Here is a 15,406-nt window from a genome sequence, read left to right on the forward strand (position 1 = left end):
GTACATGTTGCAGAAATCCACACAGCACACTTAGTGTAAATAAATTACTCTGGTACACTTTGTAATATTCTCAACGTCAGTTTATGGTACGCACTTGATGTTTTAATGCATTTGCTAAGATGCAAAGATATCATTCATTTCCTATTGACCAAGGATGTAAGCAGAGCATACCCTCATCTTTGCCCGGTTTACATCCTTGATCAAAAGTATTTAAATGATATCTTTGTATCTTTGTTTAATGATATGCTTTGCATTGTAAACAAAAACGAAAAGTGTACAGCTCATGTGTGAGGCTCTACAATAACATTAAGAATATTGTGAAGTGTTCCACAATAATTGATTTACAATGTGTATACTGTGTGAAACTAAACACATCTACATGTACCTGCAAAACCACATGGACCACGACAAAACAAATTGCAACCTACTGGAAATAACGTAAGCGAACACAACTATTTCTCATTATACTCGTACCTAAATAAATGCAAGCACTTTAGTGCGTTTACTTATTAATGAAATAACCGTTCAGTTTAATATTCTATTTACGAGAAAGTATTTGTATGAATAAACTTGCATTTTCTGCATCACAATACAGTTAACACTTCTTACAAGCAGAGACCAGGATGTTGGGATCACGAATTTACTTCAAACCTTGTACACTTTAGTAGGCCATTAAAACAACATAATGTGTAAGTAATAAGGCGCACCATTTCCGCAATTCCAAGAAAGTGGAAAGAGAAGTTTAACGCGTCTATTATGTGACTGAAGTATCTATGGCTAGGTGCCGGACGTTAAGAGTTCATGGTGGTCAAGTGATGAGCGCTCGAGCTTTTGTAAGACGAACGTGTAAGACGCGACGTTTCGATTCCCGTTCAAACTTAATTACTGATCATTTTTTTATCACTGTCTATATTATTTAATTTTTATGACATTTGAGAATTAATATAATGAAAAAACCACATGTATTTGCATGAAGTTTCAGTTCGTATTTTCCATGTCTCTATGAGAAATATCATTCTGCAACGTGTAATGTCGAGAGCACATCCGACGAGAAATTGTACACACATCAAAAAAAGTTTTGCATCACCCTGGTTCCCAGAACACCTGAAGATAGACGCTGACAGTCCCTCTGACTGTTCAGAGAAGTCACTAAACCCGCCCAAAGATGTAAACAACCATGCATGACCACCGCCTATCAGACGGAAGGGGTCCGACAGCCGATCAGTTCCAGTCATTCCACCAGGAAGGAGGTACACGGCTCGTGTTCTCTGTAGTTCAATCATGCCTAAACAGTCAATACCGCGGTTCGATCGCGTCTGCATTGTTACTTTGTACCAGGAAGGGCTCTCAGCAAGGGACTTGTCCAGACGTCTCGGAGTGAACCAAAGCGATGTAGTTCGGACATGGAGGAGATACAGAGAGACAGGAACTGTCGATGACATGTCTCGCTCAAGCCGCCCAAGGGCTACTACTGCAGTGGATGACCGCTACCTACTGATTACGGCTCGGAGGAACCCAGACAGCAACGCCACCACGTAGAATAATGCTTTTCGTGCAGCCACAGTACGTATTACGTCTCAAACTGCGCGCAATAGGCTGCATGGTGCGCAAAAAAAGGTTCAAATGGCTCTTAGCACTATGGGACTTAACATCTATGGTCATCAGTCCCCTAGAACTTAGAACTACTTAAACCTAACTAACCTAAGGACATCACACACATCCACGCCCGAGGCAGGATTCGAACATGCGACCGTAGCAATCGCGCGGTTCCGGACTGAGCGCCTAGAACCGCTAGACCACCGCGGCCGGCGCATGATGCGCAACTTCACTCCAGACGTACATGGCGGGGTCCATCCTTGCAACCACGACACCATGCAGCGCGGTACAGATGGGCCCAACAACATGCCAAATTGACCGCACAGGATTAGCATCACGTTCTCTTCACCGATGAGTGTCGCATATGCCTTCAATCAGACAATCGTTAGCGACGTGTTTGAAGGCAATCTGGTCAGGTTGAACGCCTTAGGCACACTGTCCAGCGAGTGCAGCAAATTTAAGTTCCCTGCTGTTTTGGGGTAGCATTATGTAGGGCCGACATACGCCACTGGTACTCTTGGAAGGCGCCGTAACGGCTGTACGATATGTGAATGCCATCCTCTGACCGATAGTACAACCATATCGGCGGCATATTGGCGAGACATTCGACTTCATGGACGACAGTTTGCACCCCCATCATGCACATCTTGTGAATGGCCTCCTTCAGGATAACGACATCGCTCGATAGAGTGGCCAGCATGTTCTACAGACATGAACCATACCGAACATGCCTGGGTTAGATTGAAAAGGGCTGTTTATGGACGACATGACCCATCAACCACTCGGAGGGATCTACGCAGAATCGCCGTTAAGGAGTGAGAGAACCTGGACCAACAGTGCCTTGATGAACTTGAGGATAGTATGCCACGACGAATCCAGACATCTGGACCACCACTTCTGAAGGTCTCGCTGTCTGTTGTTATCATGAGCAGTAAAAATGGGCCGAAATGATGTTTATGTTGATCTCTATTCCAGTTTTCTGTACAGGTTTCGCAACTCTAGGAATCGATGTGATGCAAATCTTTTCTTGATGTGTACATACTACATTACTCTTGTCATCTGGCACATTATGGATTACTTTTTTTTACCCTCATATTCTATCATCTTGCGGAACTCGAACGCTAACCACTTGCTTTTCTTTTAAAATTTCTCAATGCTTGAAATAAGGAAAACCTCTTTCTTTTAATTATTTTATTTATTTTAATTGTTAGGGCCACAGTCATCTACGGGTTGGAGGAGACAAGATGGACAGGGGTCGAATTCCGAGGCCTGGCCACGATGCCTATCCCTTCCCGCTGCCGTGATGCTCATCACACTGCTCATACTAATTTTACTTACTTATTTCTTTCTTTTTTGTGTAAATATACTGAACACCTGCCTAATTTCACGCAGGGCCCCCGCGAGTCAGCAGAAGTGCCGCAACAAGACGTGGCATGGACTCTACTAATTTCTGAAGTAGTGGTGGAGGGAGCTGACACCATGAATCCTACAGGGCTGTCCATAAATCCATAGTGTACGAGGGGTGGAGATCTCTTCTGAACAGCAAGTTGCAAGGCATCCAAGATATGCTCAATAATGTTCTTGTCTGGGGAGTCTGGTGCCATCGGAAGTGTCTTAACTCAGAAGAGTGTTCCTGGAGCCACTCTGTAGCAGTTCTGGACATGTGGGGTGTCACATTGTCCTGCTGGAATTGCCAAAGCCCGTCGGGTGCACAATGGACGTGAATGGCTGCAGGTGATCAAACAGGATGCTTATGTATGTGTCATCTGTTAGAGACGTATCTAGACGTATCAGGAATCCCATATCACTCCAACTGCACACGCCACACACCATTTCAGAGCCTCCACCAGCTTGAACAGTCCCCTGTTGACATTCAGGATCCATGGATTCACAAAGTTGTCTCCATACTCGTACACGTTCATGCTCTGGATACAATTTGAAACGAGACTCGTCCGACCAAGCAACATGTCTACAGTCATCAACAGTCCAATGTCGGTGTTGACGGGTGCAAGATAAGGCGTAAAGCTTTGTGTAGTGAAGTCATCAATGGTACACAAGTGGGACCTCGGGTCCGAAAGCCCATATCGACGATGTTTCGTTAAATGGTTCGCACACTGACACTTGTTCGTGGCCCAGCATTGAAATCCGCAGCAATTTTCGGAATGGTTGCACTTCTGTGACGTTGAACGATTCTCTTCAGTCAACGTTGGTCCCGTAATTGCAGGATCTTTATCCTGCCGCAGCAGTGTCAAAGATTTGATGTTTTACCGGATTCCTGACATTCACGGTACACTCGTGAAATGGTTGTACGGGAAAATCCCCATTTCCTCGCTACCTTGGAAATGCTGTGTTCCATCGTTCGTGCGTCGACTATAACACCACGTTCAAACTAATTTAAATCTCGATAACCTGCCGTTGTAGCAGCAATAACCGATCTAACAATTGTTCGAGACACTTGTTGTCTTATATAGGCGTTGCCGACCGCAGCGGCGTATTCTCCCTGTTGTTTACATATCTGTATTTGTATACGCATGCCTGTACCAGTTTCTTTGACGCTTCACTGTGGTTCATACGTTTGAAAGTTATCAGATGCATCAACCTAAAGCAAGACGTTGTTTTCACATATAAGTTGAAGTAATTTCTCAAGGTCTTGCAGTAAACTGACCATGACCATCATTCTCAATTTACCATCGTTCTCCGCTGACCATCACTTTCCACTGACCACTGATTGTCTCTCTCCACTGATCATCATTCTCCATTCCGTTGGCTTTCGCATTATGTGAAGGTTCCTTCCTCTTCCTCAGAGTTTCTTGCTTTCTGTCTTGTTGTGTGCATCTTGTCTCTGGCCGTAGTGTGTTGCCGCATAAACTGTGAAATGTTTTGGCCGGCAGGAGTGGCCGTGCGGATCTAGGCGCTGCAGTCTGGAGGCGAGCGACCGCTATGGTCGCAGTTTCGAATCCTGCCTCGGGCATGGATGTGTGTGATGCCCTTAGGTTAGTTAGGTTTAATTAGTCCTAAGTTCTAGGCGATTGATGACCTCAGAAGTTAAGTCGCATAGTGCTCAGAGCCATTTGAACTTTTTTTTTTGTGAAATGTTTTCCTGCTGTACTTGTTGAAACCACGCATTCTGAGTAATCGCGTAGCTGTTCAAAAAATTTAAACGTCGGTTAAGCTAACCAAGTCATCAGCTATTATGAAAGATGTAACGTCCATGTTTTTTGACGCTCGTTTGTGTGATGTGTTTACCAGTAGAACCTTGTATTTATTTCTGTATTATAAATCTCTTGTTAAGTGCACCATGTCCATGATCGTTAAACCCTATGGTAGGTCTGTGGTTTGATGTGTAGCTGTCCTGCTTTCTCTTAGTGTGTTGTTCTGTTGGTTAATATCCGTCACTAGCCCCCTAAGTGGGCGGCTGCCATTTCCTATTTCAGATTAGCCGCCAAGCTGATATTTGCGCTATTTGCGAGTAAGTCGAATTCCTGTTGTATTCATTTTCTCCTATTCCGTTTAATGCTTCTGAAGTGTAGTTATTGTGTGTCGGGTATGTCGATCGCTGGTGCTTACTTATCAAACATTCATTAGCAAAATCTGCTTAATTCACTTCTCATCTTTTCTTATACCTCTTTAAGTAATGTGATGCGCCAGGTTGTGCGAATTGAATGAGTACTAACGAAGTTTATCATGTTGCAGTCGGTACTCATAATCAGTATCATGAGTGAATTCTACATGTAACTTATCGTATCCTGTCTGTTCCCAATTAGACTTATTCATGTTCACGTGTCATTTCTATATGCCTGAAGGCAGTTAGTACATTAATTGTTCATTGATTTCTGTAGCTGGTCAGCTGAATAAAATGATATCTCTTATTATAGTTTCGTGAGTGCTTGCTTTACTTTATACATTTTGATTATGATGATACTTGTGTTGTTAATTGCCCTTTTATTTTTTGTGTAAACTTTTAGATTACTGGGGTAATATTCATATACGTTCGCGGTGAAAACTGTAGCTTTAAAGTTTTTAGTTTATGGTTGACTAGAAGCTCACCGGCCGCGGTGGCCGAGCTGTTCTAGGCGCTACGGTCACAAGTTCGAATCCTGCCTCGGATATAGATGTATGTGATGTCCTTAGGTTAGTTAGGTTTAAGTAGTTTTAAGTTCTAGGGGACTGATGACCTCAGATGTTAAGTCCCATAGTGCTCAGAGCCATTTGAACCAGAAGCTCTTGTTAGCGAACGTGTTTTAACTGTTTTATTAAATTATAATGAAATGTCCCCTCTCACCATATCTAATTCCGCAATAATGTTTCACGAAACTTATTATTCATCGCTTTTTTTCTAATGCTACAGCATTGGATTTTGCCGCTAAAATTTTACATTCAGATTTGGTCCTACTGATGTAAAGATTTTGTATTTGTAATTCGTCATGGTTAATTGTGATAACTATCACTGAAATTTCTAATGACGATTAATATATAAATTATGCAAATCTGAGGAATCATTGGTAAAATATACATCTAAGTAATCTATGTTGGGAGTTATCCATCTTAGTCTCGTCTTGCAGGTTAGTTCTGGTACCTTACAGTTCTAGTCAAAACAACGACGTGCAACGATGTAAAGAAAAATGACTGTTTCAAGCATGGATAGATCGAGAAGAATAGTAAATATTTAAAGAAAGTATTTAAGATGACAGGTTATTTTTAAGTTTTTTTTTTTACTTATTTGATTTTTGACTCAAGTGGGAGAAGAGCTGTCAGGATAATGGTGAAATGTAGTGTGTGTGTGTGTGTGTGTGTGTGTGTGCGTGTGTGTGTGTGCGAGGGGAAAAGGGTGGAGGGAAACGTTGGCTTTGAAAGATGATGTGTGAGCGATGCTTTGTTGCGTTAAAATTGGGGCTGTGTGGTGGTTCGTATGTGGGATAGGGAGGGGATCCCAGTTTATGTACTTCCTCTGCTCCTGCATATGAGCTTAAATTTTCTTAATTTGACATTCACGGTCTTTTCTTGAGATACGTGTAGAAGGAAACCCCATATTGGTTGGCCTGTGACAAAACGAGTTGCTCTTCTTTGGATTATCTCTATTTCATCGATCACTCCGATCAGATAAAGGTTTCAGACTGACAGACGATATTCAGTTAAAGATTGAACGAGGGTTTTGTAACGCACCTCCTTCGTTGAGTGGGCAACACTTCCCGAGGATTGTTCAAATGAATCTGTCAGGGATGTGCTTTTCCTGAGATTAGTTGTATGTGATCGTCCGACTTTAAATTCGTACGCATTCTCCGAGATAATTAATGGATGTGACTGCTTCTAGACGTAGTTCAGCAATCCTACAGTTATATAATTAAGGGTCTTCCCACCTACATATGATCTGTACGTAACATTTGTTTGTGTTCAGAGCAAACTTCCAATTCCTGCACCAGCTGTTGCTGTGTTTATTTTTCTAAGTTTACCACTGTCGGTATTACTAGTAGCATTACTTACAGTACAACTAAGCTATATATATTTCGTAAAAAGGATAGTCATAGAGTTTCAATTACCGCCTCGAAAAAACCAAGCCACTTCTCTTAAACATGTTGATGGCGTTCAGTTCTTTACTATATATTCACCCTACAGTGTGACATACTTTTTCCATTCTCTCGTGACTTGGTGAAGACCTCGTGTGCAGAAGTCTGCATTTTGACTGTTCAGGGACCGTTCCAGTCAAAAATCACCTTGTCTTCATTCTGGAAATGCCTTCCACGCATATGATAGAAAAGAAAGAAATCAGTGAGTGCCGTGTCAGAAAATTCGGGACTGAGGCAACATTTCATAAGCCACACAAGCAACATGAGCAGAAAAACCTGGAGCTTGTCGCGAAGGTGAAACATCCCACTGCCTCCCGTAATCTCATCACGAGATTTTGGTAGTGTGCTCCTGTGACGCTTCACACCTTGGCGACCACATTCCATTAGCTTTATGTAGCTGTGCCACGGATAAGTACAGGTGTGGATTTGGGAAATTCTTGTAAATTTCGCGCAGCTATGGCTGGAAGCCTGTACATAAGGGACCGATTATCACATCGGATGGCAGGCGTGGGCGATGTTGTTATTTAGCAAACGGTTCTGCGAGGCAGGTTTACGACACCACCCGCAGGAGTGAAGGCATGGCCCTGAGGGCACTGTATATAAGTGTGAAGTAATCAGGGAAGCACAGAAGACTAACGTGCTGTGAAGAACCCATACGTTCCAGTTACAACAGTGGCTATTGACCTGAGTATAGGGGCAGATGTGAGCTGAGGAAAGCTGACGTTGTAGTTATTAAAGAGCATTCCATTTTCTCCCTCCAGAGGACCTATACTGTGTGTTCAAAAGTATCCAGACACCCAGCTGAAAGTGACTTACAAGTTCGTAGCGCCCTCCATCGGTAATGATGGAATTCAATATGGTGTTGGCCCACCCTTAGCCTTGATGACAGCTTCCACTCTCGTTGCCATACGTTCAATCAGCTGTTGCAAGGTTTCTTGGGGAATGGCAGCCCATTCTTCAGGGAGTGCTGTACTGAGGAGAGGTATCGATGTGGGTCGGTGAGGCCTGGCATGAAGTCGGCGTTCCAAAACATCCCAAAGGTGTTCTATGGGACTCAGGTCGGGACTCTGTGCAGTCCAGTGCATTAATTGATGTTATTGTCGTGTAACCACTCCGCCACAGGCCGTGCATTATGAACAGGTGCCCGATCGTGTTGAAAGATGCAGTCGCCATTCCCCAATTGCTCTTCAACAGTGGGAACAAGAAGGTGCTTAAAACATTAATGTAGGCTTGTGCTGTGATAGTGCCATGCAAAACTACAAGGGGTGCAAGCCCCCTCCATGAAAAACACGACCGCACCATAACTCCACCACCTCTGGATTTTACAGTTGGCACTACACACGCTGGCAGATGACGTTCACCGGGCAGTCGCCATACCCACACCCCCAGTCGCCACATTGTGTACCGTGATTCGTCACGCCACACATCGTTTTTCCATCGTTCAATCGTCCAATGTTTTCGCTCCTTACGCCAAGCGAGGCGTCGTTTGGATTATGAGAAACCTCTCGACCATGAAATCCAAGTGTTCTCACCTCCCGCTTAACGGTCATAGTACTTGCAGTTTGGAAATCCTCTGTGAAGATAACACAGTACGACCCTCTTCAACTGTCGGCGGTCTCTGTCAGGCAACAGACGAGGTCGGTCTGTATGCTTTTGTGCTGTACGTGTTCCTTCACGTTTCCACTTCACTATCACATCGGAAACAATGGGCCTAGGGATGTTTAAGAGTGTGGAAATTCTCGCGTACAGACGTATGACACAACTGATACCCAGTCACCTGACCACGTTCCAAGTCCGTGAGGTCCACGGAGTGCCCAGTCCTGCACTCTCACAATGTCTAATGACTACTGAGATCGCTGATATGGAGTACCTGCCATTAGGTGGCAGCACAATGCACCTAATATAAAAAAACTTATGTTTTTTGGGGTGTCCGGATACTTTTGATCACATAGTGTATATCAGAGGCGTTGGGAAAAAGGAGCCAAGAAGCTCAAATCGGGCACTTATGTCCATCTCTAGAACCATAGAGAATGACGGCAGTTTAAGTTCCAGGCAAACAATGACGATCTCTGTTGATGGGGGGATGTTAATGTCTGCCGTTAAATGGCTCTGAGCACTATGGGACTTAACATCTGAGGTCATCAGTCCCCTAGAACTTAGAACTACTTAAACCTTACTAAGGACACCACACACATACATGCCCGAGGCAGGATTCGAACCTGCGACCGTAGCGGTCGCGCGGTTCCAGACTGAAGCACCTAGAACCTCTCGGCCACTCCAGCCGGCTCTGGTGGTGGATATCAGCGGCGGATCGGCCGGCTGCACAGACGCGCCTTACATGTGGCGGGGTGGGCTGCACCGGCGCGAGGGCGAGAGGGCTATTGGCCTCCGCTCTCTGGCTAACACCGTCCGGCGGACTGCAAGCTCCGTCCGCAGGGGTGGGGACAGAGCGAGAGATCGCGGCTTCCTGGGTGCAGAGCTGTCTGCGGTTACTAAACGACCTGCCGTGGACAGACGGACGGAGCTGCTAAGGCTCATTACAACGACGGCAGACGGCTGTTTCGGAGCTCTACATGGGGTCCGCGTGGTGGTGGTGGTGGTGACGGTGGTGGTGGTTAGTGTTTAACATCACCCGTCGACAACGAGGTCATTAGAGACGGAGCGCAAGCTCGGGTTAGGGAAGGATTGGGAAGGAAATAGGCCGTGCCCTTTCAAAAGAACCATCCCGGCATTTGCCTGAAACAATTTAAGGAAATCACGGAAAACCTAAATCAGGATGGCTGGAGACGGGGTTGAAACGTCGTCCTCCCGAATGCGAGTCCAGTGTGCTAACCACTGCGCCACCTCGCTCGGTGGGGTACGCAAGTTGCACGTGAAGCAGCAGTCAGCTGTGTTCCGGGATACCTAAGCACCCAACAAGTGCGGTGGCCACGTAGCCGTGGCAAGGCTGGTCCAGCCGGTGTGGCCGTGCGGTTCTAGGCGCTTCAGTCTGGAACCGCGTGACCGCTACTGTCGCAGCTTCGAATCCTGCCTCGGACATGGATGTGTGTGATGTCCTTGGGTTAGTTAGGTTTAAGTAGTTGTAAGTTCTAGGGGACTGATGACTATAGATGTTAAGTCCCATAGTGCTCAGAGCCATTTGGCAAGGCTGGGCGACCGGACGCGACGCAGCAGATTCCTGCGCTGGCATTGGCGGTGACCTGCGCACGCACGCGAGCGGCGCCTTGACTGGGATTAGGGAACGGCCTGCTGTGTGCCTTCGATGCAATAAAGTTAATGACACTCTTGCCGGTGTTTCTCTGCACGCTTCTGTTTGAGTCAGCCCTCTCTCCCAAACCATACTTATCTGCCGTTCCGACATATTACAACCCCAGATCTTGGCAGCATGTAATACTATCATGGCAGTCGCAAAAACTTGTGGCATGAGCTTGCCCAATGGTGACCAGGTCTTCGTCTTTTTGGTGCTGGTGAATCCACATTGCTTACTGTTCCCCTTTCACCGTGTCATAGTGATACTTCCAGTATTCGTTCATGGTGATTAGACGTCTAAAGAAATCTGGATTGGCTTGAAACAGCAGCAACATCTACTCTGCTGCCATGGTTCGGTGGGCTCTTTGATTGGATGTGAGCGGTCGCGGATCCCAGCAAACGGAAAGTTTTCTTTTTTTTTTTCATCAGTCTTCTGACTGCTTTAATGGGGGGCCCCATGAATTCCCGTCCCGTGCCAACATTTCCACTTCACAGTAGTATTGGTAACCTCCTAGTATTTAGTATCTAGTACTTCTAGTATCTAGTAGTATACTAGAAGATAATCAGGTAGATTATATAATGGTAAGACAGAGATTTAGGAACCAGGTTTTAAATTGTATGTCATTTCCAGGAACAGATGTGGACTCTGACCACAATCTATTGGTTATGAACTGTAGATTAAAACTGAAGAAACTGCAAAAAGGTGGGAATTTAAGGAGATGGGACCTGAATAAACTGACTAAATCAGAGGTTGTACAAAGTTTCAGAAAGAGCATAATGGAACAATTGACAGAAATAGGGCAAAGAAATACAGTAGAAGAAGAATGGGTAGCTCTGAGGGACGAAGTAGTAAGGGCAGCAGAGGATCAAGTAGGTAAAAAAACGAGGGCTAGTAGAAATCCTTGGGTAACAGATGAAATATTGAATTTAATTGATGAAAGGAGAAAATATAAAAATGCAGTAAATGAAGCAGGCAAAAAGGAATACAAAAAATTTGGCGCTCCCTGAAATTGTCGCCCAGGTCAGACACCCCGATTTGCCCCTGCGACCGTAACAGTCGCGCGGTCCTGGACTGAAGCACCTAGAACCGTTCGGTTGCAGCGGCCGGCTATTTAGATACTTTGCAGCAGGATTTGCGCAAGTGCAGTTACTGCGTGTTGAGGAGAATAGGCAATTAGTATTCTTAGATAAAAATTGAGTTCCAAAAAAATCGTAAGAACATATTACGCTCTACTTCAGGGACTTTCTTCTAGTACCATACCTTTAGTTATTTTGGTACAGCCTATATCGGTATTTTAGGTGATTAGTGCGCCTTTCAAGCGTCTACAACAGCTGCAAATAAAAAAATTTCATAAATTATGGATTGTTCTCGGTCCTTTTAAGACGAGACATCGGAACAAAAATCGTGGCAGTGGTATACAATTACTTGCGATCTGCCGCGCACGGAGTCTCTCGTAAATGACTCTGCGTTCATACACGACACGATACGGTAATGGTGTCTTACACGTTACCATAATTAAGTTCATAATTTCCTTAAGAATATCTTGCTTGAAGTTCCTACGAGGTCCAATAGAACGCAAATTCATTAGCGACATTTTTCGTTACACAGAAGAAATAGTTGCACACCTCTTTCGGTACTATATTATTTTTCTCTCGCAGTACTTCTATTTATTCACGATAAAATTTGTCTAACATGCATCTGTAAACTCTGATAATGTTCAATTGCTTTTTTCAGCACACATAATTACTATAGTAATTTCCCCTTAAGGAGAGTGCTAAAACACAACTAATTTTCATAGTATTTTTTCTGCCTCTCTTTTTTCTCCCCAAATATCTCTCACATATTCACTGTGCTGCTCCTTCCTCTCTACTGTCCACTTCTTTCTTTTTTCTTCTCTTTGGGCATTTGCTTAAATTTCTGCTTCCTGTTTTTTTTTTTTTTTTTTTTTTTTCGCTGAAGCTACTTTTCTCTGTCTGTCACGTCTTCTGTGCCGATGTTCAGTTTCGTGAGGTCTTTTGTGGCTTCCTTCACCCAGTTGGTTTTTACCATATTCGTTGTCACTATGTTAAAAATCTTTTTGGTCTGTATATTTTCTCTCATCCTTTGTATGTGTCTGTAGAACTTCACCCTTCTCTTCCTGATGTTGTTTGTAACCATCTCTGTTTGTTCATACATTTGTTTTGTCGGGTGATTTCATCTCAAAACATACAGGTCATGTCAACTCGAGGTCATGAATTTCTCTAAAAAAATACATATTAGACCTCTATATCATAAGCGTTAAGAAGTAAAGTATTTTCATTTTATCTTAATTTTTGTAAATGGTAAGGCCCCTTGGAAAATATATATTTTGTAAATAACTCTTAAAACAGTAGAGAACAAAAAATATATAACTAATAAAAGCAAAAGTACCGGAGCTCTGGCAGATGTTTTGCGGTTAGTGTGTTGAAATTTAGCTGATCCCGCACACTAATGGGCTTCTTTTAACTTACAAACTTATAACAAAAACACCAAATTTCGGTTAATTTTTCCACTTAAAATTTTTTTTCTGATTCGGAAAGTCACACAATGCTATGTTTTCTGTCATATTACCAGATATTAGTGATGTAATCATAAACAGTATTTTTTCGCTCAGCTATCTGTATTACGTAAATATTTATCACTAAAAAGTAAAAAATAATAATAATTTTTGCGCGTTTTTACGAATTATTTACTCGAAAATCCGCATCCGAAAACTTTTGATAATTGTGCAAGAATTGCTACACTCAGTACAAGAAGAAATTTAGTGACAACCCACCTGAACGATCACCATCAGCCGAATGTGAAACTGACGAAGAATTCCTGAGTATGAACTTGATGGTGCGTTGAGTGCTAGAATTTCTGCTGTAGCCCCTAGTACATCTCCTGTCAAATGCCCAGGAGAAGTAAGAATCACAAGAAGAAAACAGTACATAAAAATAATAGCATTTCTGCTGTAGCCGCTATTATACCTACCCTTAAATGTCCGGGAAAGGTAAGAAGCACAAGAAGAAAACAGTACATAAACAGAAAAGCGGAGGAAATTGAAAAACGTTTTACACAAGCAACATATTCAAAAATTTGTGAAGTATATAATGTAGATGCACTTGCTGCAGAACCTGAAGATAGTGATATGTGTATGAAATATGATGTGTAGTTTGAAAACCTAAATACTGCTGCGTCAGCAGTCACCTGTACTGAGAAGGCACAATTACTGATACCGATATCAGGTAGCTACTCTAAGCAGCAGCAGATACTGAAATACGAGTACACATCCATTTCCCATATTATTTGATTTCAAAAGCTCGTAAATTAAAACATGAGAAAGGTATTTGGGCATGCCCAGATTCTTATTGTGGACATCCGTTGCAAGATGATACACTTACTGTTGCTGTGGAATATTACCTAAGTGATGACAAAGATTTCAGCAATGTATTTGCCGCTCCGGGATGCAATCCAGTAGTGACTTGATTAAGTTCCTACCACACGCTTCATAGCCGAACACACTACTCTCTTTTTTTAAACGGAATTCCCTTCATATACTTTCATTAACAATTTAGACTTTCACATTTGTTCCTAATGTTGATATGGTGTGTACAAATCCAATAGCATCTCTTATAGCATCAACAGCTTCATGCCTGAAATTAAATCTTGTTGCAAGATGTTTACAGAGACACTCTACCCCATCACATACAGTTTTTCCATGACATGTTAACGAAAATGTCCATTTTTTCGTCTGAATTCCTATACAACAGTGTTGACCAAGCTAATAAAGTTGAAAGCGGCTTTTAAAATGAGATGCTGCACCATCAGTCACACACACAAGTTTAGTAAATGCATGTAATCTAGATGCTACGTCATCAATTATCATGCTGACAGCGTAGCATGCATGTGCACTGTCATGAATGAGATCATCACTGACAATATTAAAACAGTGTGATGTCCCAAAGAAGTGAGCAACACATGTGAATATTGATACCTGTGATGTGTGCCAGCGGCAACTTCGAATTTCGTTCTGCAAAGCAACAGACCAGTTCTCAACAAAGTCGATATGAAGAACTGATGTGTCACTTTTCCGGAATGTGGCTGATTTTACTTCAGCTATGTCTCTGAATCCTCTGGGTATGATTGTAAGCTATTCTTTTCACGAGCCAACGCCTAACCTCTGTAACAAACTTCTCTGCCTCTACTGTCTTCTTCATCAACACTCCTGCCTCCCACAATGCATAGGTTACGTCACTGTCAGTATCCTGGAGGTGTAATGTTTCAACAGTCATCACTTCAGCACTAGGGCACATTGCACACTCCTGAAAGCAACATTCATGTTGCAGCTCTTGACGTATACACACAACCATCAGGTCCATTTCTGTGTACTTCTTTCCTGTGACACTGCTTATGGCGACACAAATAAGTTTCAAATTATTGCAGTAAATACATGTGTATTTTTCCTTCACTGGCTGGCATTTTACCCATTTTGGTTGTAAGGGGTAGAATTCGGTACATCCTTTTTCATTAGGAGATGTGCTTCTCTTACTGGTCTTGTCATATATCTTCTTACCTTTTCAACCATTTGCACTTACAAATCATCATAAAATGAGAATATTGTAGTTTTAGAGAGTTATCATATGGAATTTCAACATACATATTTTTAGCAACCTTGGAAATAGTGATGTGACACATTCGGATGTTCTACGACTGCTAATTTCATCCAGGCCTGTATTCCGTCTTCTGTGGCTCTGTCATATGTTAAATTCCACCATCTGATTTTCGTTTTTCTCGGTGGTTGCCCCAATTTTATAAGTTCCTTCATTTTTGCTGACAGTTATGTCCGTTCGTTATTGTCAAATTTCTTAATTATTTTGTCATATTTTGTTGTTAAATTTTAGGAACTATGAGTCTCTTCTGAAACTTCTGTTGGTGCTCGTGATTTTTCTATTTGGTATTAATTTGTTTTTTGGATGTCGCTTTGTGATCGATTTGA

General features: G+C 42.9%; 1 protein-coding gene across 2 annotated transcripts in view; it reads left to right on the top strand.

Moving 5' to 3' along the window:
• Positions 1-233: 233 nt before the first annotated feature.
• Positions 234-15,406, top strand: part of LOC126337066 (MFS-type transporter SLC18B1-like) — an 89,547-nt gene continuing 74,374 nt past the window's right edge. Inside the window, exon 1 of one of the 2 annotated variants that reach the window (XM_050001396.1) lies at positions 234-438. The gene's annotated coding sequence lies outside the window, so the exon portion shown is untranslated. The remainder of the gene's footprint in view (positions 439-15,406) is intronic. The other variant, XM_050001395.1, reaches the window with a different exon arrangement.

The sequence above is a fragment of the Schistocerca gregaria genome, chromosome 2 (assembly GCF_023897955.1).
Source record: "Schistocerca gregaria isolate iqSchGreg1 chromosome 2, iqSchGreg1.2, whole genome shotgun sequence".
Lineage (NCBI taxonomy): Eukaryota > Metazoa > Arthropoda > Insecta > Orthoptera > Acrididae > Schistocerca > Schistocerca gregaria.